Source organism: Protopterus annectens, chromosome 6.part0, assembly GCF_019279795.1.
Source record: "Protopterus annectens isolate FY-2018-M chromosome 6.part0, PAN1.0, whole genome shotgun sequence".
In the NCBI taxonomy this organism is placed as follows: domain Eukaryota; kingdom Metazoa; phylum Chordata; order Ceratodontiformes; family Protopteridae; genus Protopterus; species Protopterus annectens.
In genome coordinates, this window is record NC_056737.1 from 1257278753 (window position 1) to 1257298752 (window position 20000).

General features: G+C 39.9%; 1 protein-coding gene across 1 annotated transcript in view; it reads left to right on the forward strand.

The window, feature by feature from the left end:
* The window catches only part of GPD2 (glycerol-3-phosphate dehydrogenase 2), a 2212620-nt gene that overhangs the window by 1078967 nt on the left and 1113653 nt on the right, over window positions 1-20000 (forward strand). The window lies entirely within an intron of this gene.

Genomic DNA, 20000 nt, shown 5'->3' on the forward strand with positions numbered 1-20000 from the left:
GTACCCATAATATTGTTTTCCTCTGTAATATTGTAAATTTGTCTCTATTCGTATGTATTTGTATGTCTGTTTGGGGCTTTTCCCCATGGGTCTCCACTGAAAAAGGGTAATTCTTACCCAGCTGGACCAACCCGGTTAACAAATTCAAATAAATAAATAAATAAAATAATACATTGTGCAATACTGGGACTGCCATGCCAGATCAGTGACTGCTGTTTAGCAGTCATCAAACTGCAGCAGGAGTAAGTCATTTTATTTACCTCATTGAGGAGTAATGCATACCTGTCACTGTCTCTGATTTCATAGACCTTCCTTTATTTGCTCACACTGTTGCTTTGTCCTTCATAAAAGTTTGATTTGCTGGTAAATAATTCAGGATTGCAAGCAGTAAATATATTCAGACATCAGAGTTTTATACTTATTGTCCAAAAATACACATTGATGCAAAAGGTGTTATTTTATTAACTTCATAAGTGAATTGGAGTAATACTTAAAATGTGTTCCTTATTCTGAGCCTTTATTCTGCTATTTTTTGGCACTGCCCTGAAATCTTAAGCAAATAAGTTGAGTTACAATATCTGGTGTTCTGCCAGTATTTATAAAACTCCCTGAAAGAGAAAATCATCCCTGGTGATTGGAAGCAACATCTCTTCTTTAAATCCAAAGGTTGCACAGAGATGAGTCTATCTGGGCTGCTGATCTTTTTAGAGCTTCTCAGTTGTATCCTAACAGGGTCCTATCACAGCCTTATTCAGGTTAAAGAGCATAATCAGGAAATTAATATATTTTTTATTTCTCATTTTTCCCCAACCATCAGCTGCTTTTGTGGGACCCCCACACAGTCAGGGATGATTAAAGGGAGCCCCCTGCAGCCATGGGTATTGCAGGAACCTAAAGCTGGCTATGCAGTTAGTTTTAGTGGAGAAGTATCCAACAGCAGTTTTTAACTAAACCAGGGGTACTATCTTAGTGATAAAATATTTAATGGAATTGTGATGCCCGCTACTTAATAAAACGCTCTTACTGTAACCAGAAATATCTTTGAATGTTAAAGGGGATATAAATAAGAGTTATTACCCATCTGGTTTACTAAGTATACAAAATTGCTGTACTAACTTTTGATAGTTTGACAGACATTTTACAAAATATCAGGATAAGATAACTTGCTGTGTTTGGGAGCCCCCAGCGACCACAGGGTTTGCTGGTGCCTAAAGCCAGCTATGCTCATTTATAAGCATATTTGTGTGCTTTTCTGTTTGCTTGTATATCTGACAAATCTGAATGGCCTTTGTCACTAAGCAAAATCTTTCTCATGGCATCATCTTTAATACCACATACTTCTGTCTTTTATCAGCTCATCCCTTAAATCACCAAATCTGCATGTTTTTGCCTTATTTTTGAAGTCAGTTATATATGCTGCAGAAGTTTCACCAGGATTTTGATCCCTTGTATAAATTAATGCCTTTCCATTGTAACATTTGTCTGGGGTTACACAGCTCACTAAATTTACATTTTAAGCAGTCAGGGTCCTCCCATGACTCAGCCAGTACAACAATATGATGGCTTTCCCCCTCTCCTGCAAAGACAGCAGGGACATACACAAATGAATGCTCCCTTTCAATAGCTTCTGACCCAGCTAAATTAAGCAGAATAAATGCCATAGTACGGTCATCTTTAACGGAAAATGCAGCCTGTATAAAAATGTATTCTTCCTCAAACACTCTCCAGGTCTGTGCAGTATTATTGTCAAACACAAGTGCTCTGGGTTTTCAAAATCCATCAGCCATGCTCTCAAAGTATACACAAATATAGTGAAAATGTGGCACCTGTAATTATGTACAAACAAACTGTTCTGTGACCTTGTAACAAACAACATTCAAATGCACAGTAAACTCTTCAAAATACTGTACTTTGCAAAATATGCTCTGTAATGTCTGTATTTTGCAAAATAACTTTACTGTAATACTGCACAAACATACAAACACTCTAATTACTTGGATATATTTAATACAAAAATGCAGTTTCCTCTTATTTTATTCATTTTATGCAGTTCAGACTATTTCAAACATTTTCCACTGTAATTTGAATATTTTTATCAATGTCGGACATAGTTTATCCAAATATCGTTTAGAGCGTTCTGTGTGCCTTGTTTTATATTTTGTGAATAAGAAATTGTTTAAGCAAGTTTTAACATCTGAAATTCATTTCTGACCTGTTTTGCAAATTGTGTGTGCAGTAGGGATGATGACCTCCTTTATATTTCTCCAGTGACAACAGGCAACAAATCATTTATGCCATTATTCTTCTAACATCATGTCCCTTTAGACATGCCACTTCTGACACCATGTTGCTTATCCCTTTTTAACATCGATGACAAGCAGATGGGATATTTAGTTTTAATGCTTTAATGCATAGAAGCACATTAGGGTGGATGGCAGCATCATAAAATATAAACAAACTAATTAACAGGCCTTACATAGATACATGCTTACATCTTAGTAGATTACTACAAAATGGCAGTAAGGCTCACATGTGCTTAGTATTAATACACTTGTGCAACCCCTTGGATAGTTTCTTAAAAGTGTTTACACACACACATTGATCTACATGAAAATTATATTTTAGATACAGGATGCATTGGAAAGGAGATGAGGAAAAAATTGAAGCTGGATGGAGGAAGAACATTGGTCAGTAGGACATGTGATATACGTAGTCATATCAGTTATGGTAAAGTAAAAACAATGGCTATAATGGTAGTTATACCAAGATGACTGGTAGTATGTAATAGAAGAAAAGAGTAGTAAGACTGTGTTATTTATGCATATGACAAAGAGGAAATTATAACATGAAACTATAACTGTACCTGAAGGAAAGAAAAAGTAAAGATAAATCCAGACAAAAATTATGAAAGAAATTAAGTGTGGCATATTAGTATTTAGGAAAATGGACTTGTCAGAAAGATACATTTAAAACAGAAATAGATTCTGTTTTACAGAGATGAAAGAAATGATTGGAGGTGTAAAGACTGCAGAATTTTTGGGTCTATGTTATAACAGCGAATGATCAAAAGATCGAATGCTGTTATATTAACCACAAAAGAACGAAAACAAAAAAGAGCTAACAGGCAGAACAGCAATTTTTTTCCCAGGGAAAAAAATTGCTTTTCCCAAAAAAAAAACAAAAAAAAACACACTAAACACTGTTTTAAGTGAGGGGCTGTGCCCCCCACACTCCCCTACTTAAATATACCAACTCCAAGATTGCTCTACAGTGCCAACAATGGCAAAGTGACAAAAGTGACAAAGCAACTTCTTTCTCAGGGAAAGAATTCGCTTAAAAGCCACTTTGTCATTTTGCGTTTTCAACATTTACAGTTCAACAAAGACACATTCGACATAATGCGTTTTCGTTCTTCTGACAGGAACCCAAATTTTTGGATCATAAAGCAATATGGGTTTAATGAGTGATAAAAGAAATGTTATACAAGAAGGAAAAGGAATACAAAGGTTGACAGAAGACTTGAATATTTTAAAATAAGAAAGAAAGAAGATGTGGTTTGGACATATGACCATGAGGGAATATAAGAATTGGACATATTGGTGAGTTGTATATAAAAGAAAATATGCAAATGTATATTTAAATTTTGAAGGAGAATAAAGTAGAGGGAGAATAAAAAATTTCAGAAATGTTAAATGACCTGAAAGTTGAATGAAGTGTAATTGTAAATGATTGAGATAAGATTATATGAAAATTAGGGAAAAAATTAAGTCATTAATGTTTAGACAAAAATCTTTTTAAAAGAAAAAAAGGTTATTTCTCCATGGTTAGCAAAGCAATTTAATTTAACAAAGGGAAAACATATGTAGTTTATGATGAAAAGGAGGCTATTGTATATATACTTGGGAAGAAACTTTGAAGACTGTTGAATATTTTGTGTATGGGATATATAAGCAGGAAGCTGTTCAAGACATGTTTGAAAGGTTATGAAAATAACAGAAGAGGTAAAAAAATTAGAAAAAAGAAATAAAGCAAATAGAACTGCAAGATGTAATACGGGAATGAAAAGAAAAATCCGCACCAGTTCCAAATTGAGTAGGGTATAATTTTTATAAAGATATGAGTAAAGAAGACAGAAATATATTTCTTTGCTATTTATTAAATGGTTAAGAAAGAAGTAAACGGAGAAGAACACTGTTATTGTGTGATAACATTCATATAAAACAAAGATGACAGAAAGATGACAGAAAAATAAAGATTTTCTGACCAATAACCTTAGGAAACACAGATTACAAAATATTTAAGAATTTTGCAAAAAAAAATAATGCAGAAGGTTCTGGACCAGATATAAGATGATGTTTTTGGTGGTAAAGGTAGAGAAGTGAAAGATGTTAAGAATGGTTAAAGAAGCTGTACATTTGATACAAGAAGGGAGTGAAGATGCAAAACAGCAATGGGATGTTGCAAAAGCTTTTGACAGAGTTAGCCTTGAAGCAGCATAGAAATTAAGTGATGCATATGGTATAGGTGAATGAACTGTAAAGATTATAAAGACATGTTACGATAAATCTTGATAAGGGTGATAGTAGATGGGGTAGCTTTGAAAAAGAATAAGGGAGTAAAGAAGGTTGCCTCCCAAGCATGTGCCTCTTTCTTTTTAATGAATGCTGTAAAGTGAAGGTGTGAAAATGCAGCATGGGAGTTGGATAGTAATGATATGCATTACATGCAGTATGGGAGTTGGATAGTAATGATATGCATGACATATGCAGCATGAGAGTTGGATAGTAATGATATGCATAACATATGCAGCATGGGAGTTGGATAGTAATGATATGCATGACATATGCAGCATGGGAGTTGGATGGTAATGATATGCATGACATATGCAGCATGGGAGTTGGATAGTAATGATATGCATGACATATGCAGATGACTTAGGTTCATAGGTTCATACTAGACTATCTGCCCTAGGGCATTTATAAGCCTAGCCAGAGTGTGTTTGGCTTTCGCCACCCATTTTAAATTAATTTTGCTATGCCTTTTTTTGAGGTTAGTATACTGTGCCTCTGTCTAACAGTGACACAGAAGTGATTGCCGGGGTAAACCTACGATCTCCCATCCACTCATCAAGATTCCTCTTGAAGAGAGTCAATGTGGGACTCTGCCTAACCTGGACTGGGATTTTATTCCAGAGTGAAGGGAGCCTCTGGGTTATGAATCTGTCCCTCCAGCATGTCCTATTTATTTCAGTGCTGAGGTTCAAGTCTCTCGAGCGCGTAGCTCGATGGGATTTGGATTTTCTGAGGTGCAGCATGTCCATTAATTCCGGTTGGACATGGCTTTATATGTCAGGCACAGATTGCCTCTGAGCAGGCGGTATGCCACTGAGTAGAGCTGGAGTTTCTTTAACCGGGCAGCATATGGCATCTGTTTGAGCCCTTTGATCCTCTTGGTGAGGTACTTTTGGGGTCTTTCCAGTTGCTGCAGGTGTCTGGTAAGGTACATCCCAAAAGGGGCATTGTACTCAATTATGGGCCTGATGAGGGATTAGTAAAGAGGCACGATGACCTCCCCTGATCTAGATGTGAATTCCTTCATGATTAGGTGGGCTATATAAAATGTTTTTCTAACCACTTTGGCCACGTGGTTGTCAAATGAGAGATTGCTATCAACTTGGGTCCCCATGTCCCTAATGACTTCTTCTGTACTTAATGGATTACCACCTATGTGGTAATTTGTGGGCACTTTGTTTTTGCCAAAGGGGATGACTATACATTTTTTGGCGTTTAGCTTGAGGCCATGGCTCTGGCACCAGTTGTCTGTTTCTATGAGGCCCTTTTGGAGGATGCTTGTGTCGGCTGGAGAGTTGATTGTCAAATGAGAGATTGCTATCAACTTGGGTCCCCATGTCCCTAATGACTTCTTCTGTACTTAATGGATTACCACCTATGTGGTAATTTGTGGGCACTTTGTTTTTGCCAAAGGGATGACTATACATTTTTGGCGTTTAGCTTGAGGCCATGGCTCTGGCACCAGTTGTCTGTTTCTATGAGGCCCTTTTGGAGGATGCTTGTGTCGGCTGGAGAGTTGATTATGGCGCCCAGTTTGCAGTCATCTGCGAATTTGGTCAGCCACAGTCCTTCCATGTTGGCCTGTACCGCCGAGAAATATATACCGAACAAGAGAGGTCCCAGGACTGAGCCTTGTGGGACGCCACTTGTAACTGGTTTGGAGTCTGACATGGCTCCAGCAATTCTAACCATGTGGGTTCTGTCCTTGAGCCAGTTTGTAACCCATCTAGTGACATAGGGGTTTATATTTAAGCTGGTGAGCTTATCTATAATGCTCAAGTGGGGTATTGTATCGAAGGCTTTTGCGAGGTCCAGGTAGGCTGTGTGGACCACCTTCCCCTCGTCAATGGCCTTGGTGACTGTTTCAAAGAAATCGACCAGGTTTAAGAGGCAGGATCTGCCCTTAACAAAGCCAAACTGGGTAGGATCCAGTGTCTGTAGGTCCCCAATATCTTTATTTATGAGGTCCATGATGATCCTTTCCGTAGCTTTGCAGACCAAGCTAGTCAGGCTTATGGGGCGATAGTTTCCAGGATCCGTTGAGGCACCACCTTTGTGGAGAGGGACCACTGTTGCTGCACGCCACTCTTTGGGTACATATCCTGTAGTAAGGCTAAGATTGAACAGTAGTTTTATGTTTGGGTTTAGCTCTTCTTGGAGTTCATGTAGGACGCAGCCCGGGACACCATCTGGTCCCATTGATGCTGTGTTTTTGCTTTGGAGAGGGCGGCTCTTACCTGAGCATCTGAGATGTCAGGGGCAGCACTCTGTTGGGATAGATATTTGCCCTTTGGTGGGGAGAAGTTTGCACTGAACCTGTCAGCTAGGATGTTGGCAATGTCTGTGGGCTCGGTGTATTTTTGTCATTTTGGACTAATTCTGAGCATATCTGGGAATTCCCACCCAGGTTCCTAACATAACTAAAGAAAGCCTTGTGATTATCCTTAGTGTCCTGTGCAATTTTTCTCTCAAAGCTGGCCTTAGACGATTTTATGAGTGCCCGTAGTTTTTTGCTAATACTGATCAGAGATGCCTTCCCTTTTTGGGATTTTGCTCTATCATGTAGTAGCTTACTCCTTCTATTGTATAGTTTGTTTATGGCTGGGGTCCACCAGACAGGACGCCTGCCTTTGGCGGATTGGGTCTTGGTTTTATTTGGGATTGCATGATCCATGCATTCCTGAAGGTGTTCATAGAATGCGTTTATAAAGGATTCTGCGGTCTGGGCCATATTTTCCACTTTGAAGGATTTCGCCTCGGTTTTGAGGCATGTGAAATTTGCTTTAGAGAAGTTTTTCACTGTGGTTTTCTGGGCAGGGGGTGGGGTCGGGATGTGAATATCCAGTGAGATTAGTTTATGGTCTGATCTTACCAGTGAGGGATACACTTCTGGTCTGGAGCATAGTGTCCCCATGTTGGTGATGATCTGGTCCAGTATGTTTTCCCCTCTTGTGGGAGTGGTAACAAGTTGTTCCATAGCATTTGAGTTTATAAATTCTAGGAACCTTTGGGCTAGGGTGTTGGAGCTAGAGTAATGCTCCCAGTTTATGTTTGGGTAGTTGAAGTCACCCAATATAATGGTGTTTGGAGAGACCTTCATATTTTCCAGTTTCTCAGGAAGGCCGAGTGGGGTTCCTGTGTTTGGGAGGGTGGTCTGTAGCAGGCTATAAATTGGAAGGCAGTTTTACCCACAGTTAGTTGCACATGGATAGTCTCTGATGCTTCGTGCTGTGCCACCAACCTGGAGGTGTGGGTATCTTTGATGAATATTGATACTCCCCTTCCTTTTGTGGTTCGGTCCAAGTTTTGGGGCCGAAAAGCATGGTATGAGGTATAATCTGGTAGTGCTGGGGTGCTCTCAGGAGCCTTGAACCAGTTTCTGTTACTGCACAGATATCGATGTTCTCCATGCTAAGGAGAGTTTCGAGTGCATGCATCTTGAGGTTTAGACTTCTGGCGTTGAGTAGCATTACTCTTAGTTTCTTATCCCTTGTGATACCTATGGAGGTGGGTTTGTCTTTTGAGCCTTGCCTAAAAAAGGCACTATGGGGGTAGCAAGAGCCTTTGCCAATATCCAAGTGCCCAGGGTGACAGGTGCAAGCCGTCCCTAGCGAAGCATCGTGGCTTGTCGAGCATGTCATCCCAGGCTGACAGGCATTGGATCCCCTTTGAATGACACCAACACTTAAGCCAATTGTTGAAATTGATCATCTTGTCTTCATATTGTGGCATCATTCTTGGTGAGGGTAAGATGCTACTCAAGGTCAGGGTCATACCGGCCTGGGCCACATGCTCAGAGAGCTCCTCTATGTCTCTTTTCATGTAGTCCAGGGAGGTACGTCTCAGGTCATTCACACCAGCATGGACAATGACTGAGTCATATTTGTACTTGCCTTGGAGTGACCTGAGTGCTTGTGTTATGTGGCGGATCCTAGCGCCCGACAGGCAGCTCACCGTGACCTTCTCCTTGTTCAGCCTGGTGAGCGGGACGTCAACTTGGTTATAGAGTTGCAAGAAATAGTGTGCATGAATGAAACTGAGATACTGATACTGTTAAAGTAGGATTGCAATTAAACAGAGCTTAAAGTAAAGGATTTGATGAAGTAAGAAAAATGGAATATATTACAATAGAAAAGAAATAAGTATACTTGATATAGATAAAAGATTTGGTGAATATGAAAGTATATAAAGAACTTGGCTGCATGGTAGAAATGTTTTACTCCTTTATCTTAAATACATTTGCATTAGGAAAATTAGCGTACTTTGGTAGAATTTGTTTCCAAGTGACGAAAAAGGAAATGGATTTCTTTTGTCAAATTTTAACTGGGGTTCAAGATTAAAGCCTGTGAGAAAGGGTATAATTTATAATAGAAATTAGGTAAGAGGGTTAAAATTGAAACTCTATTGTTTAACTGGCATCTGTGCATTTGTTCTTGATAATTAAACACAAGATCCTAAAATAGAGAAAATATGGTAAGAAATATTGAATTTGAGAAAAAAGCAATATGGAGTAAAGAGAAAGAATATAAAACAAATCTAAAATATATAAAAGCAAGAGAATATATGAATAAAATAAAGTCATGGAAAATAGAGATTGGAAAATGTGATATTAACATAAAGGAATAATATGAATTGCAATAGAAATTGTTTAATACGTCCATGGAAAAATCAGTGAAAGTTGTTAAGCTATATATGAAAGAAGGAAAATATTTTTTGTGTATTTTTTTTCTGGAAGATATTGCTGAATAAGTTATCTGTAAAAGCAATATGAACTATAAAGCATTGGAAGAGAGAGTGTAAAAAATGTGATGTAGAATAACTACAGAATTTTTTTTTCTTGAATTGTATAAATACAAAGCTTGGAGACATTTTTAAAAATGAATACAAGTAGAATGGATTTATAAAAATAAAGATGGAAATGGCGCTATATATAAACCATGAAAAGAAAGCAACAGTGAAAAAAAGTAGGATAATATTGTTAATTGCTGTAAGATGTTAAGGAAATTAATATGTGGAAGCTTGTAACACAATACAGACAATGAAGATGTGTTTAATAAATTAAAGGGGTGTTTCTGGAGAAAGGCATTGGGTGGATGAATGTGTTTTGACAGAAAAATTGGATTAAGATTATTTTCTGTGATTTTTCTTTGATATTCCAAAATTAGATTATAAATAGAATGTGGAGATGGTATTGTAATGAACGTAAAAGGTGTATATGATGTGTATTTTTGTAAATAAAGTAAATAATGTGAATATTTGTGTGTAAATAAAGCAAGCCCTACCCTTATTGATAGGTAAACTGGGATCTTTTACATTCACCTGAGCTAATGCCAACTCTGGCAGATGGGGTCACCGTTTAATGTGTCATCTGAAGGATGGCACACTGAGTACAGTAGCCTTCTTTTGGTATATTGCAGTGTCAGTACTGCAAAAATGAATCCAGTCACTTGGTGTGGGAATACAACCCCAGACCCTTCTAATCTTCTAGCACCAAAGGCAAGTGGGGGCTACCTGTTGTGGTATTGACACTAATAGAAATAGGAAAAAGAACACAGGACTAATTTTAGCATTGCAACCTTTTTGTGGGGGACACTGAGAGTTTAAAAATATACTTTGTACATACAGGCAAGTTTGTATGTTGTGTGTGTGTGTCTGTATCTGTGTGTGTATATATATATATATATATATATATATATATATATATATATATATATATATATATATATGTTGTTGTTGTTGTGTCTTTCGGCTTTTCCCGGCTAGGGGTCGCTACAGCGGAACTCCGGTCCGGTAATTATTGGCAGTTGATTTTTGCGTGCTGAGTTGCCAGCCCTGATGCACAACCTTCAATGAAGGTACGCCCATTCACGCATGTCTCCACACAGAAGATGCTCTAGCTGTGAATCAATATCTAATACCTAATTTTATAACATTGAGACCAGAACATATAAAACCCATAACATTGAATTTCATAACATCTAACAGTACAGATCACATGAAAATAACATCCCCTCCACATATAATGACCAAACTACCAAACACACTTTTTACTACGTTTCTGAAGGGGGGTTTGATACAGTGAGGTTAGGAAATTAACTTTTTCCCGCTGTAGTGCGATGTTGGAGTTGGTATATTTAATTTACGGGGGGGGTGTATGGGGAGGATCCTCACACATGGAGGGTGCAGGGGGGCTTGACCCCCTGCAGAATGTAGTAAAAGTGTGTTTGGTAGTTTGGTGTCGTTATATGTGGAGAGGGTGTTATTTTCTTGTGATTTGTAGTGTTAGCTGTTATGAAATTAGATGTTATGGGTTTTAGATATTCTTGTCTCAATGTTATGAAATTAGATTTTATGGGTTTTAGATGTTTCAAAGTAGACCCATATATATATATATATCTATATCTATCTATCTATCTATATATATATATATATATATATATATATATATATATATATATATATATGGATTAACTTTAGAAGCTCGAAATACTGAAACGTTGAAATTCAGTATTTCGAGCCCATAAAGTGGAATCCTGACAAGAGCAAAAGCTCAGAAGCGTGAATTTCAAAATCTCGAATGCCGGAGGTTCTGAATTTCACGCTTCCGAGGTTCTGCTGTGGTTACGGATTCAGATAAGTGTGTACGTATGTTAAGGGTTTTGGGTAGGGGCTGTGGTGTGTGTTAGTGTGATGTTCATCGTGCATACAGCTGCAGTAATCACAGATGGGTTTTCTGCCGTCAGGCGGTCCCTCGGTCGGCCGAATTCCAAAGTCTTGGTCTGGCGTCGGTTGTCGTCGCTTTCTCTTCTGACGTCAGTGAGGCCAGAGTATATAAGACACAGCCGACGCCATGTTCTTCAGTCTTTTTTGCCGCGCGGTGCCCGAAGCAGAAGCAGTTCGCAAGTGCCGGTCGGCCAGCTCCTGAATTACGGAAATTTTGGAACCGAAGTCTTCATTAAAGCTAAGTACCCGCTAGAAACTTTTCTTGCCTCAGACCGATGTCAGAAAAAGTTAATAATTGTATTTCTTGTGGGAAGCAAATACCGCATAAGGATTTCTATTCCCTCTGCATACCTTGTTTAGGCCCAGACCACGACGTCTCGGGCTGTCGCTTTTGCGCTACCTTCAATAAACGCACTATTAAGCGTCGGGCGGAGTTCGCCCAACACTTTTTTGGTAAAGCTTTTGATTATAAAATGTCGTCGGACACTCCGACTACCGTTTTGTCTAAAAAACGCAAGGACAAGGACCGACACGCGAGGCCTGCCGTCCCCGCCGACACCACGCCAAAACAGGCTACACGTGGTCCGGTTCTCAGCGAGACGCCTTTGCAGTCACTGACTACCGACGACACTCCTTTGGCGGTGTCCTCTGTACCCGAGACCGCTGGGTCCTCCGCCCTTTCCCAGACTACAACCGAAGCCTTTGCTAATGTTGAGCCTACTAATGTGGACAGGTCCACCTCCACCCATGGGGTCTTTAGACCCTCATCTTCTTTTTCTATTAAGGCCTTTACTAAATCCAAAGCAGCCAGGCATCCCAAGAGGCCTGTTGCACAGGGCCCATCTCCAGGTCCCATGCCTAAAAAACAGATGCTTAAAATGGCTGAGGATTTAATTACTCTTATCAGAGGTTCTCAACCCCCTCCAGACAAGAGACCCAGGGTGGAGGAAGATTCTCCCTCTTCTGATCAGGGATCCATTTTATCAGAACATTCTGATGTGGAGGAACACTCTTACTCCCCTTTTGAGGATTCGGATGCAGAGCAGTCCATCCCCTCTGTATCCCCTCCTGAGGATTTTTCCTTTGGGGAAACCTTGCACACCTTGAGGGAACACTTCCATTGGGAAGGCCAAGACTTTTCAGATTCCAAGAAAAGACTTAGGGAATTTCTTTTGTTACCTCAACACAGACCTCTGGCGATACCCCCTGTTTTGGACATACTTGATGATGTTTATTCGGAGGCTTGCCTCAACCCGGATTCTCTGCCTCCTGCACCAGTCAAACCTGATAGGTACTACAGAGTACCTAACTCTCACCAATTCCTCTTCAAAAGCCATAATGCTGACCCTGAAACCATTTCACAAGGCCCCAAGGGATTGAAGGCCTCCACTGCCAAGAATCCACTTACTGCAGAAAGAGAGTCAAGATCTTTAGAAAGGTGGGGTAAAAGGTATATACCTCGGCCACCCTAGCCATGAGGGCCTTAAATTGTCAGTTTCATATGCTTAAATATCAGCAGTTCCTGTTATCACAATTAAGGAATAAAATGTCTCTACCTGAACAACCAGACTTGAAGGAGTTACAGGATATGATGCATAGTGCAGAGCAAGTGGGTAAACACACTTTACAATGTGGTTATGATGCCCTAGAGGCCTCAAGTAGAGCGGCTGCTACAGGATCAGTCATTCGCAGACATGCCTGGCTTAGAGAACAAAACTTGCCTGATCATGTGAAAGCTAAACTTCTAGATGCTCCTTTACAAAAGGATGTGCTGTTTGGAACTAATGCTGAGGAGATACTACGGAAAATGGAAGAAAAAGCCAAATCTATGCAAACTGTTAAAGCCTTTTTACAGGTCCAACCACCACGCTTTAGCAGAAATTGGCCTTCAAAAAACTGGTCCTTTCCAGCCACTGACAAGCCCCAAAGAGGTAGATACAGACGCACAAGGGGCAGAGGGCAATCACAAGGATCATATAGAGGCCGACAATGGCAAACGCCAGCACCAAGAGGTGGCGAGGACAGTGCACAACAATACAGGAAGCAAACCCAATGACTCCCTCATTTCCATGCCAAGCATGTCTCAGCTGGCAGCACCTTTGGGAGGAAAGCTAGCATTATTTGCAGACAATTGGCATATTGTCACAACAGACAAATGGATCCTGGACATTATAAACAGAGGTTACAAATTTCAATTTCGCACTCTGTCAAAAATGAGAGGCATGCCAAACCTGCCACAGAATCAAAGGGCAGAGGCACAACTACAAATTTCAAAGCTCATAAGTTTGAGAGCTATTCAAGAGGTACCTACTCACGAACAAGGTCAAGGTTTTTATTCAAGACTTTTTCTGGTACCAAGGAAAGGAACCAACTGGAGAGACCCATTTTGGACTTATCCATCCTAAACACATTTCTACTCGTACCAAAATTCAAGATGCTCACATTACAGCAACTTCTTCCCATGCTGGGCAAGGAGTTTTGGCTGGTAACATTGGACCTCAAGGAGGCATATCTGCATGTCCCAATCAGACAAAGCTGAAGAAGATACCTCAGATTTCTTGCAGGTTCAATCCACTATCAATTCTCTGCGTTGCCCTTTGGCTTATCTACTGCGCCCAGAGTATTCACAAAGTGCCTGGCATCAGTGATTGCCTACTGCAGACTTCAAGGGATACAAATTTACCCTTATCTGGATGACTGCCTGATCCAAGCGGACAGCAAGCACATACTTCTGGAACATCTGGCATATGTGACACGGTTACTGCATTCTCTGGGATACACAATCAACAAAGAGAAATCAAGGCTAACACCATCTCAGAAAATAACTTTCCTGGGTGCCAACTTGGGCACAAATACCCAGATGGCCTACCTTACGCCAGAAAAACAGGGGCAACTATCTCAGTACTTCAAAATACTAGCAAAAAGTACCAGGCTTACTGCAAGGAAAATCCTGCAGGCTCTGGGATTCATGGCATCTTGCATTCTTTTAATCCCATGTGCAAAGCTGCATATGAGGAAACTTCAGTGGTACCTAAAAAACCTATGGTCTCAACACAGTCACAGTTTGGAAACAATAATACCAATAATCCCATGTTTGCAAAAGGAATTTCTATGGTGGGCCCAAGCATGTCAAGCAAACACAGGCCTCCCATTCTGCAAGCCTCAAGCAAAGCAAGTTATCACAACAGACGCCTCAGATTACGCCTGGGGGGCGCACATGACGGACAGGTGCATCCAGGGCAAATGGTCCCAAAAGGAAAAGCACCTTCACATCAATCAAAAAGAAATGCTAGCAGTAATAAATGCAATTACAGCTTTCAAGGACTTCCTGCATCCAGGAATATTACTGATAAGAACAGACAACACCACAGTAATGTGGTACATAAACAAACAAGGAGGAACACATTCATACCCCTTGTGCAGACTAGCCATGACTCTTTGGAACTTGGCTCTGGAATGGCAAATCGAACTTCAAGCACAGTACCTGCCAGGATTGGAAAACACGCTGGCAGACAATTTAAGCAGAAATATGACAGATCCACACGAATGGAAGTTACATCCTCAGGTGTTTACAGAAATAATCCAAGCATGGGGGAGGCCAGACATAGATCTTTTTGCCTCCCACAGGAATCATCAATTGGAAAAGTTTTGTTCGAGGACCTTTCATCCAAAGGCCTGGAGAGTGGACGCCCTTTCATTCAGTTGGACAGCATGGACAGTTTACGCATTCCCACCTCTGCCTCTTCTGCCCAAGGTGCTTCTGAAAGCAAGAGCAGACAGACCGAAGATGATACTGATTGCTCCAGATTGGCCAAGGCAACACTGGTACCCACTGCTGAGGAGCCTAACACATACTCCTTCCTGGTCCCTGCCTCTAATGCCTCTCCTGCTGACTCAGCACAGCTACAAAACTCTTCACAGTCAGCTGAAAACACTCAATCTCGCTGCATGGAAAATTCCTTAACACCACAACAGACCCTACTCTCCAAGGAGGTGCAGGATGTCATTTTGGAGGCCAGAAGGCCATCTACTAGAAAAGCTTACTCCGCAAAATGGAAGCGGTTTTGTATTTGGAATGAGAAAAAAGGCCAGGACCCTAGAAAACTGAACTTGCCTCAGGTATTACAGTATCTAGCTGAGCTGCTGAACAGTGGACTTTCATTTTCTTCCATAAAAATCCATGCCTCAGCCATTTCTGCAGAATTCAACACGGATCCTCCTTTATTTTCTCACCCACTCTTACGACAGTTCCTCAGAGGGGCTAAGAATATAAGACCACCAAGGAAACAACCAATACCAACCTGGGATCTTAATTACATACTAGAAAAATTAACATTGCCTCCTTTTGAACCAGCTGCTTCAACAGATTTGCAATATTTGTCCTGGAAAACTGCCTTCCTTCTGGCTATCACTTCAGCTCGGAGAGTTTCGGAACTACAGGCCCTCATGGCGGTTCAGCCCTTTCTCATTTTCCATCAGGACAGGGTTTCCCTTCGTACCAACCCATCATTTATGCCTAAAGTGGTATCCAGGGTAGCTTTAAATCAAGCCATACACCTTCCTACCTTTTACCCCAATCCTCAAAACAAAGGGGAAAGGCTGCTACATTCTTTAGACATCCATAGGCGGCTACGTTACTATTTGGACAGAACAAAGTCCTTCAGGAAATCAGAACAACTCTTTGTGTCCTATGCTGTAGGGGCTCAAGGGAAGCCAGTTTCCAAGCAGGCTATTTCAAAGTGGATAGGCCACTGCATACGGTTTTGTTATTCCTATCATGGGAAATCTGTTCCTACAGGTATCAGGTCACACTCCACCAGGGCCACAGCTACCTCTACAGCCTTCCTCAGAGGAGTTCCTACCAAAGATATTTTGGAGGCAGCCACTTGGAGTTCTGTACATACCTTCACAAAACACTACCACCTGCCCTTATATTCCAGAACAAGAGCAGGCTTTGCCACTGCTGTTTTGCAGGGCATTCTGGCTCAACCCAGTTCCTCCTAGTTCCTACCACCCTGTGCATAGCTTTGGGACTCTACCCATCTGTGATTACTGCAGCTGTATGCAAGATGAACATTGTACAGTTTTGTACCTACCATAAATGTAGATGTTCGAGTGCTAAAACAGCTGCAGTACAGGTTTCCCTCCCTCCTTCCCCACTTGGTAAAGGCATGGGGCCTAACATCCTCTTCATACAACCTGACTGGGTTATCCTTCTATGGTTAATTTGCTTGCTACCACTGATTTTGGATTATATTGCATTGCTTGTATGTACATATAAGCATAATTTATGTATTGCCTTCCTTCTGGGGGCACCTGACATCTGGGGCAAGAAAGACTGAAGAACATGGCGTCAGCTGTGTCTTATATACTCTGGCCTCACTGACGTCAGAAGAGAAAGCGACGACCGGCGCGGACCAAGACTTTGGAATTCGGCCGACCGAGGGACCGCCTGACGGCAGAAAACCCATCTGTGATTACTGCAGCTGTATTAGCACTCGAACATCTACATTTATGGTAGGTACAAAACTGTACTTTTTGTTGCTGTGATGTGTGTGTGCGAGCAGAATGTAGCTTGTGTGGTGGTGGTGTGTGTGTGTAGTGCGACCTCAGAGTTAGAATATTTAAGTAGGGGAGATGTGGGGAGAGCTTGTGTTTGTGTGTGGGGAGGATGGTTTGTGTGTGCGCAGTAGTAGTGCAAAATTCAAAATCTCCGGTGTGCGAGATTTTGAATTTCATGCTTCTTAGTTTTCTACATTTCAAAAATTCGACCTCATAGCTTTGAAGTACTAAATTTCAACATTTCAGTATTTCGAGGATATAAACTGAATCCACACACACACACACACACACATATATATATATATATATATATATAGATATAGATATATATATATATATATATATATATATGTGTGTGTGTGTGTGTGTGTGTGTGTGTGTGTGCGAAAGAGATACACACTTAAATATGTGTTTGTAGAAAGACCCAGCCCAGGTAGCGTCTACACTGTGTAATAAATTAAACCTAATGTATACCCATGGAATATAAGCACATTAATTCTTAAGCACATACCAGTATTTCAGCTACATGGCTTCTGAAAGTCCATGACTTAGAATTTATGGGTATAGTCAGGCCAATAATTCTCAACCCCACTAGAATGTTGATATACATTCTTTTGCCATTTTCAACCACATCAGCACAGCATAAGTAGATTGTCTATATATATATTGGAAACACAGAGCTGAAAATCAGGTCTGATGCCTATAAACAGGGTGCCTGCGGAATATACCAAATGACATCCAACTAAGGGGTAAAAAGCTCACACAAACAAAGCATTCAGTAAAACTACAAGAAAGACCTTGCCATGCTAGAGTCCTTGTAGTGTAATACCTTAAACCTCCTTAATGGAGGTCCATGGGATATATGCAAATGAACCTTTTGTCTTTATTGGCCTAAATGTACCCATAAAGACTTAAAAATCCATTTAGCTTGTTTTGGATAATAATCATATTATCTAGGATATCAACAGAATAATTCAAGATGAAAACCCTCTCAGCCCCATCATTGTTTTGATTTCCATGAGTGAGGTTAAAACCAGAACTTAGGATAGCATATTCATCAGATCTTTTGTTAGATACTTCCTTACTAATATCAGAAATTAATTTAGTGGGATATCCTCTCTCAAGAAAAATATGTATAACATTTCTTTTTAAACAATATATTTCTCGTTTGAGTTTGACTGAGTCTTACATAACTGACTTTTTAATTGTGCTCCTTTTAGTATGTACAGGATGACAGTTCTGATAGTACAATCACAAATTCACAAACTTTGCTTTCCTATATATGCACGAGTCAAAACCACTGCTGGACTTAACTAATATGGCTAAGGATGGCATATCTTTAATATCATAACTATATGTGAACTTAAGAAATTTAGATCCTCGATCCAAACTTGATACAAATTAATAATTCATCCACTGTACCCTTCCACAGTACAAAACGATAATCAATGAAGTGAATAAAAACTTACGTTTAAATAATTTCACTTTATAAAGAAACTCTTGTTCGTACTCTGTCAGAACTAGATTTATAAATATTTGGGTTATTGTTGTTCCCATGGCAAACACAGACACTTTACTGGAACATTTATCAAGAAAAAAAAAATCTGAATACAGTATTAAGCAGAAAGCTCAAAAAAGTAAAAAAAAAAAAAAAAAAAAACAAGGATAGTATTCTCAAGTTAAATATGAAGACACTAGTATAGTTCCTCTTTGGTAAACAATGCATTTCGATGTCCTAACATATAGTTGATGCTCATCTCTTGTCAGGTGCTGTCATAAGGGGTCTAGGCACTCTTTTTGATGTTTCCCTACCTTTTCAACTTCTTGTTTGTGCAGTAGTTGAGAAAGCCTTCTATCTAGCTCACGTAATTTTCAAAGAAGTCTTAATTTTCTTTACTTGTATCTCATTAAACCCATTGTTGAATATAATGCCATATTCTGCATGTGTTTGTCTAAGTATATGACTCCGCTTGAGATCCCTCAAGGATTCATAGACAAAAAAGATAAGTACTCTTAACATTTTGAATTATCAGGACAGACTGGCAACTCTTTTTGTCTATGTGGTCTCTTATAGATTCCTCCACGTCAGTCTGTGTCTAGCCTTTTTAGCTATGACAGATCTGATCCTTCTTGACCTCAAGTTCTTTTGCAATACAAATGGTTCCTTATATAACCAGTCAAGGAACTAAACCTTAATCAAAGTTTAAATACGACAGCTAGCATCATAGGTTTACATCACAATATATCCCTCTCCTCTGGAACAAATTTCCACTACATGTCAAGCAGAAGTATCACCCTTGCTACCTTGAAGGTAAAACTTGATAGCCTGCTGGGCAGCTTCACATCATGTGCAGTCTCTCTTATACTGCTTTACTTGAGGCTGGATGGAACTTTTGAATATGGTATATTGCTTTGGCTTGTAATGGTCTATAGACTGATTGCCTATTACTTAACCAATGAACCTTTAAAATACAGAAATTTATATAAACTGCAAACTGTGATTTATGCTCAGTCTTTCCTATTATCATAAGTTCTTTTCATATGTGGATGAACAAGTCAGTAATTGACATTAATGCAACTATGCATACCAAAGTAAAAGCACTTCTGACTGCCTTATGATCTAACCTCTGGGCACTTATGAATTATACTAACTTCCTCATTAGTTTTAATGAACGCAACATTTAATCCCAAGGCATTGACCATTACTCAATTAGATGTTAAAACCTTCCAGTTAATTTCTGTGTGTACCCCCCTACTGTTTCTTTTCTTGCAAATCCCAAGAAATTTAATGTGATTGGCCACCCCCTTTTATTATTAGGCTGAAAGATGAGTGGCAGCATGGCCTGCTAGGAGACTATTGGAACTTGGAAGCAGGAAATTAAACCTTAAAAAAATGTCATAGTTTCATTTTTAACTCAGTGCTATCCCAGATGATGGTGAGATTTGTCAAGCAGGATGATGTCCTACATCGGTGTGGGGGGGGGTGGGGTGTAGACTGGATAAGGAAGAAGGGAATTGCTCTCCTAAATGTTGAAATATTTGCCTTTGGAAATTCAAGTGTTTGGTGTGTTGAAATATTTGCCTTTGGAGAATCAAGTGTCTGTTGTGGTGTTGATTTGATCCTAGATAATAGACAGGCTGCTT